General features: G+C 44.6%; 1 long non-coding RNA gene and 1 pseudogene across 1 annotated transcript; one reads left to right on the top strand and one right to left on the bottom strand.

Moving 5' to 3' along the window:
• Window positions 1-293: 293 nt before the first annotated feature.
• LOC136491466 (uncharacterized) lies at window positions 294-13,887 on the bottom strand. Its single transcript, XR_010768043.1, has 3 exons — window positions 13,586-13,887; window positions 12,875-12,997; window positions 294-747 (listed from the first exon to the last, which is right to left on the bottom strand). It is a non-coding gene; the product is annotated as an uncharacterized lncRNA (long non-coding RNA).
• Window positions 7,715-11,118, top strand: LOC136493796 (G-type lectin S-receptor-like serine/threonine-protein kinase LECRK4; annotated as a pseudogene).
• Window positions 13,888-14,190: the final 303 nt, after the last annotated feature.

The raw sequence follows: 14,190 nt of genomic DNA, 5'->3' as shown, positions 1-14,190 counted from the left end.
TTTTTTGTAAACCATGATTTTTATATGTATTTGGCTTAATAAAACCAGTTCATGATACCACAAATAATTTTCTAAACAGCCCCTAAGCTAAGTAGTATCCCAAGTGCCAGTACCAAGTAGTGAAACAAGGTACCAGCTGTGAACACAAAATTAGAACAATTGAACCACCATGACGTTTTGTGAAGCAAAAAAAAGAGTAAAGCGAAGTAGTAGTGCCAATAATACCAACCGGTACCTTGCTTTATTTGTGTTTATATTATAAAACTGACTCACGTAAGCCACATATCGGAACTAACTGCCATTTTGCACAAGTGATGCTGACTTATACCAGTTCAATCCCTTCCTTCTCCTTAATAATTTCAAGGTTGCATCAGGAATTGACGCTTGGCTTGGGCGATCATTGCGAGATCTGACTCCATTTGATCCCAAGTACCATCGCACGTGCCTCGCTGCTGCAACAACCTTTCCAATTCCTTGCAAATCCATGCTTCATTCATCTCACTGCTTGATCACGATTTCACTGTCGGTTACAAAAGTTGTTGGGTCCTACTACTCATTATTTTGAACAACTTGCTGATCATGGAGTTTATGCACGAACTGCGCTGCTATGTTGTGTCCTGAGGGCTTGTACAATGGTATGCTCATCTTTTTCATGTTTCCTGTACACTCTAGCTTTCCTTTGCATTTCCTGTACACTCTAGCTGCCTCAATCATGTTCTTCATTTGAATGCGGTCGATTTTATCTTCCTGAATATAGAGATAGTACAATTAGATTTAGCCATCGCACCTACCTTGATTTGAGGAAGTGTACACATACCATAATATAAAAAATATTTCTGTCTAATATAACCATAGTGATTTTTATTTTTTTAAATATAAGAATAATATAACAGTCTAGAACGTCATCACAAAAGAAAGCTACAAAAACCACGCAAGATAACTTGGATTTTGAGTTCCCCATGTAAGCCCATTTGTTGCAAATGCCCTCCCCGGCTCAATTATTTGTTTGGCAGCTCGTGCTGCTCTATTTGTTTTGGCAAGCAGCTACTGACATGATCCTATCGTCTCCACTCTGTTTCTTATCCTCTCCTCTATGTTTGGCAGCAGCAGCTGCTCTATTTGTTTTGTCAAGCTCGTGCTGCTCTATTTGTTTTGGCAAGCAGTTGCTGCTTTTTTTGGCCTCCTCTTCTCTCCTCTCCTCTCCTTTTTGCCTATGATGAAATTGTCATCTCCATATATTATCTGAAATGAGCTGATGATCAAATTCTTGTGAGGAACTGGGCATCATCTACCTTACCTTCATGCACTTATTTGTTACGATGCCTTGATGCTCCAAGATCATGATCAAATGATTATTGACATATTTCTAAGGCCTCTTACTCATACTCCTCCTACTTCTACTACTACTAGTACTACTACTTCTACTACTACTACTACTTCTACTACTACTACTAATTTCTGCCTTTTGCTTATAGCAGTAAGTGATTTCCTATGTTTTCACATTGGCCGGTTTCTACTGTTAACTATATTTGTGATATTTTCTTGGACTACTCCTCCTCTTCCTACCACTACTCCTACTACTCCTCCTCCTCCTACTACTACTCTGTTTTTTTTGCTTATATAATGCTAGTGTGTAGTGGTTGTTGTTGCTACTACTCCTCCTCCTCCTACCACTACTCCTACTAGTACTCCTCCTGCTCCTACTACTACTACTCTGTTTTTTTGCTTATATACTGCTGGTGTGTAGTGGCTGCTGCTGCTGCTACTACTACTACTACTCCTACCACTACTCCTACTACTACTACTCCTACTACTCCTCCTACTACTACTACTCCTCTTACTACTCCTACTACTCCTCCTCTTACTACTCCTACTACTCCTCCTCCCTATACTTGCTACTCCTACTGCTGCTCTTCTTTCAGTGATGCTCCTACTACTACTCCTAAGTGGCTACTGCTCTTATTCTACTCTACTACTTTCTACTTACTACTACTACTTGCTACTCCTAAGTGGCTGCTGCTCTTACTCTACTACTAGCACTCCTTCTCTATTTTTTTGCTTATATACTGCTGGTGTGTAGTGGCTGCTGCTGCTGCTGCTGCTACTACTACTACTACTACTACTACCACTACTCCTACTACTACTCCTCCTCCTCCTACTCCTCTTACTACTCCTACTACTCCTCTTACTACTCCTACTACTCCTCTTACTACTTGCTACTCATAAGTGCCTGCTGCACTTACTCTACTACTTCCACTCTACGCAACTTCCGAGGGGCTGGTGTTACTCGGAGACGTTATGGGGCAGTTAATCCTCTGGCATAAACGGGACATTATATTGACTGCTTCTTCGCCGCCTCCCCCTCTCCCAAATTTGGAGCGAGTTGTTGAGGCCGGGGAGATATTTTCACCATCTCGTGACCCCCACATTCCTGAGATGCCACATTCTTTCCCGCCTCCTATCGAGCATGTGCCTGATGAGATGCCACAACCTTCTCCAGCTCGTACCGAGCAAGTGCATCATGAGATGCCACAGTCTTCTCAACAAGCACAACCGATACATGAACAACGAGTGCCTCCTGAAGAAGGTGATGCACAAGAAGATGAGGACGTGCCTGAATGGGAACTCTAAAAGAAGATTCCAATCAACATAAGGCCAGTTTATATTCCGATCAAAGACGTCTCGTCGGTGTCCAAGTGGTATTCCCATGATCAGTTCAAGCCTGAAAACCAAGTTAAAAAAGTCCCATCACGGGGTTCTGAGGAGGCCATCAGTAGCAAACTCCACCAAATTGCAAAGTAGTATCCAAATGTTGATGCCATCGAATGGTCAAAGGATTGCCCAAAAAATATGAAAGAGGCAAGCCCTTCCTACCAAACCAGGACATCCAGCGCCTACCACTTGGAATGAGAAGGTTCCATGATTGGTACTTGCGTGTTCTCCCAACGAGCATAGATATCATACAAGCATGCTTTCCCACCGACACATTTGGAAGCCCAGCTGGGAAAATTGTCTTTGACTTCAATGACATGCACATATGCTTTCACCTGGAAGAAATGGAGATGAATCTAATTCGCACGTGGTGCCTGTAAGTCCTTGTCCTCTCGATATGATATGAATGTAATCTTTGAATTTTGTTGTAACTAACCCACGCCATGATTTGTAGAATGCAAGTGCACATTTTCAAACAAATGCCAAGTGTGAAAGCTGGGTATGTAGACCCTCAAGCTATAGCCCAAACAAATTTCAGTTACCCTAAACGGTGGACACTAGATGCCAAAGAGCTAGCAGCTGCAAAGACTCTTCGGGAGAAAGAGCGCATCCGTAGTGCGAAACTAAGGGAAGAGTCCCTTAAGGTTGCGGCATACATTGCCTTGGCTTTCAAAAATCTCCAACACCACTCTACTATATGGCTACCATACAACTTCGAGTAAGCTCAACTCTATACTTAAAGCTTTGTTCGATATATTTCATTCGATGTAAAAGGGCTTATCTAGTTCTATGATTAAATTCATGCAGCAACCACTGGATTTGTATAGCCATCGATGTCGGGAGGAGCATGGCATGGGTCTTTGATTCATTAGATAAGGACACGGTGACATACAAAGACTTCATATCGATTCTCAAGACGTATACATATCGACAATCCTCATTAGCTTATATGTTTGTATACATACTTGTAATGTTTACTTTTGGATACTAACAAGTTGTATTTGCTAAAATAATTCGAACAGGGCATTTATGTTCTATGTCACTAATCATCATGGAAGGCATGATCCAGCAAGGAAGGAAAAGCTGGCTATAAAAACACTATGTGCGGTAAGTGTAACTTACTTCTTCAGTACTCCGTTACATGGCTGTCAAAAGCATTACTTAACATTTTCATATGCAAAACACATAGTGCCCCAAGCAGAAGCCTAGGAGTGTACATTGTGGATACTATATATGTTCTATGATGGGTAACACCGGTGCCTATAGGAGACACCCCTTAAGGGTAAGTTTGAACCTCTTCACCCGTAGTATAAAAACTTCGTAAATGGTATGAAATACTAAACCGAAACTTGTTTTCTTGAAGTGGAGAGAAGAGAAAGGAATGAAAAGAGACCCATACAAGGATGACCAACTCTTAGAGCTCGTCGGCAACCTTTGCAACTTCATATTGGACCAGATTGTACACGTCAGAGGCGCCTACCATGACCGAGAATCTGAGTTAGGTACAAATCCTCAGTACCAACACCTTCGTGAGACTGAAAGGCTAGCTCTAGGATGTTGATAACAATGGGTATGGAATTTGTATATTTAATGATGGATTGTATATATTCATGTGAATTGGACTTGTAATTGTAGTTTATAGAATACTCTTATGCTTGTAGTCGCGGTCGCGGGGTGTTTGGCAACGCGAACGCTGGTCACAGGGCGTTCGGCAACGCGAACGCGGTTCGGAACGTTGGTCACGGGGTGTTCGGCAACGCGAACGCGGTTCGGAACGTTAGTCGTGGGACGTTCGGCAAAGCGATTTTGAATTGAAAATTTGATTTTTTTTGCGGGAAAACGTATTGTAGGGGCGGTTCTAGATTGAACCGCCCCAGCCGCCCCTACAAATCGATTTGTAGGGGCGGCTGGTGTTTCCAGCCGCCTCTACAAATGGATTAGTAGGGGCGGCTGGTAATAAGAGTCGCCTCTACAAATAGATTTATAGGGACGGCTAGAAACACCAGCCGCCGCTACAAATCGATTTGTAGGGGTGGCCTGGGAACCGCCCCTACAAATGCATGATTTGTAGAGACCCTTGGGTAGGGGTGGCTGGGCAAACCGCCCCTACAAATGGTCTACAACCGCCCCTAGAAATGCTTTTTGACTAGTGACAGCACTAATAAGAAGGAGTCTAACGATGGCCTAGTCATGCCGAACCATGCTGGCACGTCGTGCCGTTCCCTCCGTCGCACTATTTCCTCTATCTCTAAATAAATAGATTCTTAAAGTTACCTTAAGTCAAACTTTTTAAACTTTGATCGGATTTCTAGAAAAAACCCATCAAGATTTACGATATAATATGTTTTTATAATGTGCTTATTTTATGTTATAGATATTGTTACTCTTTCCTATAAAGTTTGTCAAACTTAAGATGCTTGACTTATACGGATTCTAGCAATTGATTTATTTGAGGATTTTCCCTTGGTCCTAAAATGAATGTCACTATGAGAGTCATGGAAGCTTCCAAGGACGAGGAGTTGTGGTGTCTCACAGGTGCACGAGGCTTTTCTAGCTTATGTGGTTTGGTCAGGTCTCATCTATCTTTGGTTGTTTATTTAGTGCAACCTATTTTGTTTCATTCAACCCCTCATGGCTGAGGTGGTGGTGTTTATGTAAGGGGTCGATCATTTTCTCTCTATAATACAAAGATGTGCAGCTCTCCTGCGCATTCACGAAAAAGAAAGGAAAAAAACTATGAGAGTGGTGGCGGTCAAGATTTCTTAAGTTTGATTAGATTTATAGAAAAATATTAGCAACAATTGTATCTCCAAATAAGTTAATTATGAAAATATATTCATCAAGTCATCTCACGACCGGAGACCGGCTCTTTGCCGAGTGCCAAGTGGATTGCTGAGTGTTTTTTTTCGGGCACTCGGCAAAGAAGCTTCTTTGCCGAGTGTTTTTTTTTTGACACTCGGCAAAGAAGCTCTTTGCCGAATGGTTTTTTTTTACGCTATGCAAAAAAAATTTCAAAGCACATTTTGAAGCAGTAAATTAATTCAAATGAAAACGTTTTCAACTACAAAGTTATATAACTCATCAAGATGTACAATGTTTGTTTTGATCTTTTCTTCATATGACAAAGTGAAAGTAAATTTATTCATAAATCTAACATATCTCTCCTATAGTTTATGAAACTACAAGAGAGATATAAGATTTGTGAACAATGTTAGAATGACAATGTCGGATGAACAGATGACCAAACAACCAAAATAAACTTTGTAGATCTCGAAAAGTTATGAAACTTTGTAATTGGCAACTTTTCGATTTGAAATCATCTTGTCATGCAAAACTGTGTTTGAATTTTAAAATTTTAAAATTCGAACTTTTCAAACGACCTCGGATGGAAAAACAACCAAAATAAAACTCTGTAGATCTCGAAAAGTTATGAAACATTGTAGTTGGCAACTTTTTGATTTGAAATCATCTTGTCATGCAAAACTGCGTTTGAATTTCAAAATTTCAAAATTCAAATTTTGTAAACAACCTCAGATGGAAAAACTTCCTAAACTAAAAGTGTAGATCTCAAAAAGTTATGAAACTTTGTAGTTTACAACTTTTTTATTTGAATTCGTTTAGGGCCTCAAACAAGTAATTTACACTCGGTTTAGTATAATATGTGGGGAACCAAAACGAAATCTAGACATAGGTGGCAGTGTGTTGCAGTGGTTAGATGAGAGGACGCGTGAGGGAGAGGTCACCGGTTCGAATCCCGCTGGCCTCGTAGCCGTGAATTTTACGCGAAAAAATGCTGGAGATGGGCAGGCGCTGACCGGTGGGGGCCTCCACCGATTAAAAAAAATTCCCATTTTTTCGGGTTTTTTTCGGTTCCAACTTTGCCGAGGCTTTGCCGAGTGCCCGACAAAAGACACTCGGCAAAGACGCCTTTGCCGGCCCATTTTTTGCCGAGTGGCCTTCGCCGAGTGTAGCACTCGACAAAGCCTTTGCCGAGTGTAAATTGGGCTTTGCCGAGTGCCCCTGACACTTGGCAAAGCCACTGAGTCCGGTAGTGTCTAGTGATACTAATTATGCAATATAAATATTTATATTTTTTCATATGTATTTGGTTAGAGTTAAAACTATTTGACTTCTCGGGAAGTGATAATGACATTCTTTTTTTAGATCGTGCCCCGTGCCACCAAGACCCAGGGATGAAAAAACGGCATCGTTCATAAAAAGTTGGAAAACAAGATAGCGGAAAATCCTATGGAGGAAGCCTATTTTCATCTCAAAACAGGTGCACCAGACGTGCTTTATGCATATTTATTAGCATCCGACTCCGTTGATCAAAACTATACGTGTGTTCAGTAGCTAACATCTGAGGGGGGAAATAACGTATGCATTCATATTTGTATATATCCATTCGTGTGCGATCTGTTTTCATCCACAATGCCATGGATTGGATAGCCCTGTTTGGCATTGCTGCATTTGTAGAATTAACAAATTGATATAAACATTTAAAATCTAAATATAAACAAAATTATTCATCTAAATGTTCTTTCTTTAGAGCTATAAGAAATCTATAGATTTCCTAAATCTAAAGCAATGCTGAACAGAGGCCTAACAGTGACAATTTCAATTTGGACATGCTATAGGTCCTAGACTCCCCCTCAATGACCTAAGAAGACGTGTGTCAATTTCTCATAAGCTAGTCAATTGATTTTAAAAGAAACAGTCACTGTCAAAAAATCCTGATACATATTGGCTACTTGTGAGCTATGAATCAAACAGATATTTAATCCTCTCGATTACAAAGACGAGCAGACAAATAAAAAAACACAAACCGGAGAATGATTCAATCCACGTTGGTGTAGCCTAGCACTAACCAAAGCAAAATGTTTATATATTTCAAAAGGCGCTAAGCTTTCCAAACTTTTAAGAGCTAATAAAAGGACAAAATGGTGACTTCAGACAGGTCACTGACTGAGTAAGACTTGTCCGCGTACCGACAAAAAAAATATCCAATGTGATCAGAGGGCAATTATGCCTTCCCTTCTACAAAACGCTGAGAGGTGCATAAGGTTGCCAGTGGAAGTAGGAACTCAGAGCCAAACCACAATAACCAATAATGGCTCCTCTCCTCTTGCCCTTCTTCCTCCTGCTACTGCCGTGGCCATATGTGCAGGCTCAACAGAACATAAGCTCGGGCTCCTCCTTGACACCCCAAGGGCCGAGCAGCTTTTGGCTCTCTCCATCTGGCAACTTCGCATTTGGCTTCCGGTCCATGTCCATCGAGGGCAACGCCTCCTCCTACTTGCTTGCCGTCTGGTTCAGCAAGATCAGCGACAAGACGGTGGTTTGGTATGCCAAGACAAGTGTAAGTGGTGTAGAACAATCACCGATTCAGGTTTCATCCTGTTCAAGCCTCCAGCTCAGCGCGGGTGGGACTCTCCCTCCTCGACCCCGCCAATACAGAGGTACGGACACCCCGATTTGCTGGTGCGGCGGCCCATGCCAGCATGCTCGAGTCTGGAAACTTTGTACTAGCTGCTGCAGATGGGACTATCCAGTGGGGAACCTTCAACGATCCAGCTGATACCATCCTGCCCACCCAAGTGCTCACCGCCCCACAGACGCTCCGCAGCCGGATCATTGCCACAGACTACTCAAATGGCCGGTTCCTCCTTGACCTTCAAGATACAGGTGTTACACTTTATTCTGTTGCTGTGCCATCTGGAAACCGATATGACTACTATTGGTCTATCAGTGGCAACACCACAAAGATTGCGTTCGATCCAATGGAACGAGTATACATTGCCTTGGATAACGGCACACAAATCAATATAACATCTGGGCCTGTTGATTGATTCCTTGGCAGACAGCTACCAGCGCGCCACGCTCGACCCAGATGGCGTGTTCCGGCAATATGTGTACCCAAAGAAGGTCAGTGACTTGAGGAGTCAGGCATGGTCAATGGTGAGCATGCAGCCCTCAAATATTTGCGGAGCACCAGCCGCACATGTTGGCAGCGGTACATGTGGATTTAACAGCTACTGCATGATTAATGGCACAAACTACCAGACTACCTGCAAGTGCCTGGAGCAGTACTCATTTTTTGATGAGGAAAGGAAGTATAAAGGCTGTAAACCAGACTTCCCGCCACAAAGCTGTGACCTGGATGAAGAAGCTTACATGATGCAGTTCCAGTTCAAAACTATGCACCAAGTGAACTGGCCTCTATCTGACTATGAGAAGTACAACCCCATAACTGAGGACCAGTGCCGACAGCTGTGCCTGATAGATTGCTTCTGTGCAGTGGTTGTGTACAATGATCAAGACAGAGCATGTTATAAGAAGAAGCTTCCTTTATCAAACGGAAATATGGCAGGTGATGTGCATGCGACAGTCCTCGTCAAAGTACCGAAAAATAGTAATGCACAGTCGTACCCCATTGAGTCCAGCAAGTGGAAGAAAGACAAGAAATACTGGATCCTTGGAAGTTCATTGCTTCTGGGGCTGTCTGCCTTGGTGATCCTTGTCCTGATCTCTGTTCTCCTTTTTGGTACAAACTACACAGTCACTAGAAAGATGGTCCCATCTTTGCAGTCCTCAAGCAACCTAGCGCGCGTTTAGTTCCAAAAACTTTTCCCAAAAAGTACTACAGTAGCCATCATATCGAATCTTGCGATACGTGCACGGAGCATTAAATGTAGACGAAAAAAAAAACTAATTGCACAGTTTGGTTGGAAATTGCGAGACGAACGTTTTGAGCCTAATTAGTCCATGATTGAACACTAATTGTCAAATAAAAACGAAAGTGCTACAGTAGCCAAATTCCAACTTTCCCCACAACTAAACACGGGCCTAGGGTTGCCCCTAAAAGCCTTCACTTATGCTGAGCTCGAGAAGGCATCAGAGGATTCCAGGAGGTGGTTGGCACTGGTGCCTCTGGTATTGTGTACAAGGGCCAGCTAGAAGACGAGCTTGGGACCTGCATTGCTGTCAAGAAAATTGACAAGCTCGAGCAGGAATCAGAAAAGGAGTTCAGTGTTGAACTGCAAGCTATTGGACAGACCCACCACAACAACTTGGTCAAATTGCTGGGATTCTGCAGTGAAGGAAAAGAAAGACTTTTGGTGTATGCGTTCATGAGCAATGGATCACTAAATAGATTTGTATTTGGTGATGTCAATCTTCAGTGGAACCTTCGAGTTCAGCTTGCTCTTGGGGTCGCAAGGGGTAGGCCTTGTTTAGTTCCAAAAAGTTTTCCCAAAAAGTGCTACAGTAGCCATCACATCGAATCTTGTGATACGTGCATGGAGCATTAAATGTAGACGAAAAAAAACTAATTACACAGTTTGGTTGGAAATCGCGAGACGAACGTTTTGAGCCTAATTAGTCTATAATTGAATACTAATTGACAAATAAAAACGAAAGTGCTACAGTAGCCAAATTCGTAAATTTCGCCCAACTAAACAAGGCCTTACACGAGGAATGCAGCACACAGATCATCCATTGTGACATCAAGCCCCAGAACATCCTTCTGGATGACAAATTCACGGCAAAGATCTCAGACTTCGGCTTAGCCAAACTGCTGCAAACCAACCAGACACAAACAAATACTGGTATACGGGGCACCCGAGGATATGTTGCACCTGAGTGGTTCAAGAGCATCGGTATCACTGCCAAGGTCGACGTCTACAACTATGGGGTCATCCTGTTGGAGCTCATCTGTTGTCGGCGGAATGTTGAGTTGGCAGCAGAGGAAGACAAAAAAAATACTGACTGACTGGGCAAACGAAGTATGCTCCCGAACCTCCCAGCGCCGCCGCCACCTCCTCGGAGCCTCCTCCACTCCACCGCCTCCTGGACGCCTCCTCCCCTCCCAGCGCCTCCGCTCCGGCCTGCGCGACCATCCCACGGCACGGTGGCGGCGCCTGCCTAGTCTGCCCCTAGATCCGCTGCCCCAAGCGGCCTGCCGTCTCCGCGCGTTCGCCTGCGAGCTGCAGCGGGTGAGCTCTTTACGAGTTCCCCTTGCTGTGGATCGGAGGAAGGAGGTTGGGACTGGTGAGATCTCATCGCTAGTTCCAGTCCCCGTTGCTAGGAAGCTGCCATCGCCGTCTACGGAGCCCCAGCAGATCTCCAGCATGTAGGGCCTGCATCCCTCCGTCGAGGTGCCCTCACGGGCGCTGCTCGCCGGCCAGCCTGCACGTGGGGAAACTCGTCGCAGCCCGATAGCTGACTGCGGGCGAGGAGCTCTGTCAAGTAGTTGTCCACCTGTGACGCTAGACCCAACCCCGGCAAGGTTGCTGCCAAGCCAATGACGGACATGGCCACCAAGCTCGCCGCCAAGCCCAAGAACGGAGATGAAGACCGTGTCGCTCAAGCCTCCATACCCGTCATGCCCGAGCCACCGCTGCCGGAAGCCTCCGTCTCCACGTTCAGCTACAGCGATTCCGACGATGAGGATGTGGATGAGGTCTTGTTGGTGGACTCGCCACCACCGCTTCCTCGTCCTGGTGGATCCCAGGCGCATTCATTGTCGCCGCCTCTCTCCACGCCACTGCTGGAGCAGTCACCTCCCAGCCGCTGCAACTCCAACAACGGGCGCTCCATTCCCAACTCGTCGATGGATGATCTACACAACTCCGTGGACACTCCGCCACCGCCGCCGCTCAATCAACATCAGCCATAGCCTGACGACGACATGGTAGTGCCGCCAACGCCCGAGTCAGAGCCCAAGACAAGCCGTACCTACACCAATATCGTGAAGCATTCTTCGTTGGGCAAAAATCATCACCAGCAGCCGCAGGACCACAAGCTTAAATCAATTATCATAGATCCTACTCGTTGTGAAGTTCCTCGCCGTTGTGCAGGTCTTCGAGTTCGTTTCGTTGACAGCCCTTCGTGCTCTGCTACTTCAAGCATCGATTCATCCAGGAACACCTTGTGGAGAAAGGTTGAGTATCCACGGGAGGAGCTGCATCACTCGTCAACCCATCCCAGTAGCAATGATGGGAGCATGACTCATCTCTCTCCCCGTATTCGAAAGATCATTGAAGGCCGCTGCTTCATTTGCCTTGCACCGGGCCACTGGGCTACGGATTGCCGAGATCCCACCACCTGCTTCCGGTGCTGTCGCTCGGGCCATCGTGAGCGGGATTGTCGTCAGCATCACCAACATCCCCGTCAATCGGCCATGCCTTGTCGCCCACCTCTGCCGCAACGTCTTCCACGGGAGGAACAATGACAAGGGCACCAGAATGATTGTCGCACTAAGCGTCTGCACCTAAGGAGTGATGATCCTGCAGCTCAGCATTTCTTCACCGAATATGCGAATTATTTTCAGCACGAAATCAAGAAGATGTTTGACGCAGAGATACAAAGCTTGCGTAGTGAGTTCTCCCTGCTGCTCAGTGCACAGCTGCAAAAGTTGCAAGATTCCAACGAAAAACGGATGAAGCTTGCGGAAAATCTTATGCTTCAGATACATGCCATGTTAGAAAAGTTGAAGACAACTTCGACGTTGAATCAAGATGGGTCAGGCGTGAACCAGGCGACAACAGCTGCGGTGGCCACTTCACCATGCCAGGAACCAAGGAGCTGGGGAGACCAACTTCATAGGCCCAAGGAGATTGCCCCTAGTGGCGACAACATCCAACAAGATCAATTCTTCTTCGTTTAACAGGTCGCAATATCGGAGGTTACAATCCAAGATGTCGAAGATGCCCTTCTCCAACTAGAGATTGCCGCAGCTAAGGAACCCCCATTGAATTCTGTTTCATGTTGCTCACCTACCCATGCTGCTAGTGGGGAATCTAACCCACTTCTACTCTCCCCGGCTGCAAGGTCCTAATATGGCTAGAGGGGGGATGAATAGCCTATTTAAAAATCTACAAATCAACTAGAGCAATTTGATTAGTATGACAAATAGCGAAAAGCAAACTTGCTCTAGCTCTACAAGGGTTGCAAGCCACCTATCCAACAATTCTAGTTGCAATGATTACTAGGCACACAACTTGCAATGTTACTACTCACTAAGAGCTCTCAATCTTGCTACTCTAAAGAGCTCCACTAGATGAACTTAAAATAACAAAGCTAGCTCTCAATTCTAATTACACTAAAGAGCTTGCTACAACTAGTTTGCAAGAATATAAATGAGTGAGTAGGGTGATTATACCGTCGTGTAGAGGAGTGAACCAATCACAATATGAATATTAAACCAATCACCGGGAGAATACCAAATGGCAAGAGACAACCGATTTTCTCCCAAGGTTCACGTGCTTGCCAACACGCTACGTCCCTGTAACGTCCAGCTTGATAAATAAGTTCCAGTATGCAGCAAGAGAATGCAATAGATAATTAGACATATATGCCTATAAAAAGCATTCGAATGATGGTATTCAGGCATTCATGTTTTCATGCAAATAACTTGCATGAATTATGCATCTAGTAATATGCATATGCTTGAACCTCGCTATGTGAAACATTCTGTGCAATAGAAAAGGAGACAATGCTGCGCCTTTTGACAGGCTGAGGCTCCAGTATTACAAACATCGATGCCTATAAATGCATGGCGTCGTGACCATTGGACATCAAAAAATCATTACATATGTTGTATGTATGTGATAAATCTAGAGACTGGTATTATCCAGAAAATCAGAAATGCAGTTTTCATGGTGTACCTTTGTCACTAGATGCTTTTAAATATTAGAATGAGCAAATATCCTTCTTCTAATAAATCAAGCGTATTCCAAGAGAAAGAGAGAAGAAAATTCAGAAGGAAGAAAAGGGAGGGGGCACCAAGCATTTGCAATCCTATTTGCCATGGAAAATGCCAGTACACACTGAAATATACGGCAAACAGGTAACAGCAAACCCAAAATCTCACCAGCAACATTGAGTTTAGTGCCAATCTATCAGTAGACAGATTACGCTCCTTAATTCGATTGATTCAAACAAGGGCTATTTTCTTCATACTCATGGCCAAAAATACAAATGGCTACGAGAACTGTGGCGGCACGGCGAAAGCAGGATATATAACTTTGCCTCGGAGTCGGAGGGGAGCGGATTGGAGGACAAGGTGGCGGCAAAGGGCTCCGCTGCCTGGAACGAGGGGCGGGTGGCCTTGGAAGGCGGGAAGGGTCGTCTAAAACTGTCCCGCTGCAGCTGGCGGCCGTGGTGGCGGAGGGCAGAGGGGAGAGGATGGGGGAGGAACGGCGGCGGGTAGCCATTGGCGTGGGAGGGAGATCTCGAGGAGGAGACGCCCGGCCGCGGCCCACTGCGCAGGATGCGAACGGCGGCGGCCCAGGTGAGGCCTAGAACGGCAAGAAACAGAGTCGCCCTCTTAGAATTTCCTTTTCCATTTTTATTATTCTTTGATTGATTTATTTATTTATCAAAGACGATTTTCTAGCCAGGAATTCCAGCAAAGTTTCAGAACTCACTTTAGAACATTTTATAAGTAAAACTAAAATATGTGTAAATTGTTTGATT

This window comes from Miscanthus floridulus, chromosome 11, assembly GCF_019320115.1.
Source record: "Miscanthus floridulus cultivar M001 chromosome 11, ASM1932011v1, whole genome shotgun sequence".
Classification (NCBI taxonomy): domain Eukaryota; kingdom Viridiplantae; phylum Streptophyta; class Magnoliopsida; order Poales; family Poaceae; genus Miscanthus; species Miscanthus floridulus.
This window is presented reverse-complemented; position numbering and strand designations above follow the sequence as displayed.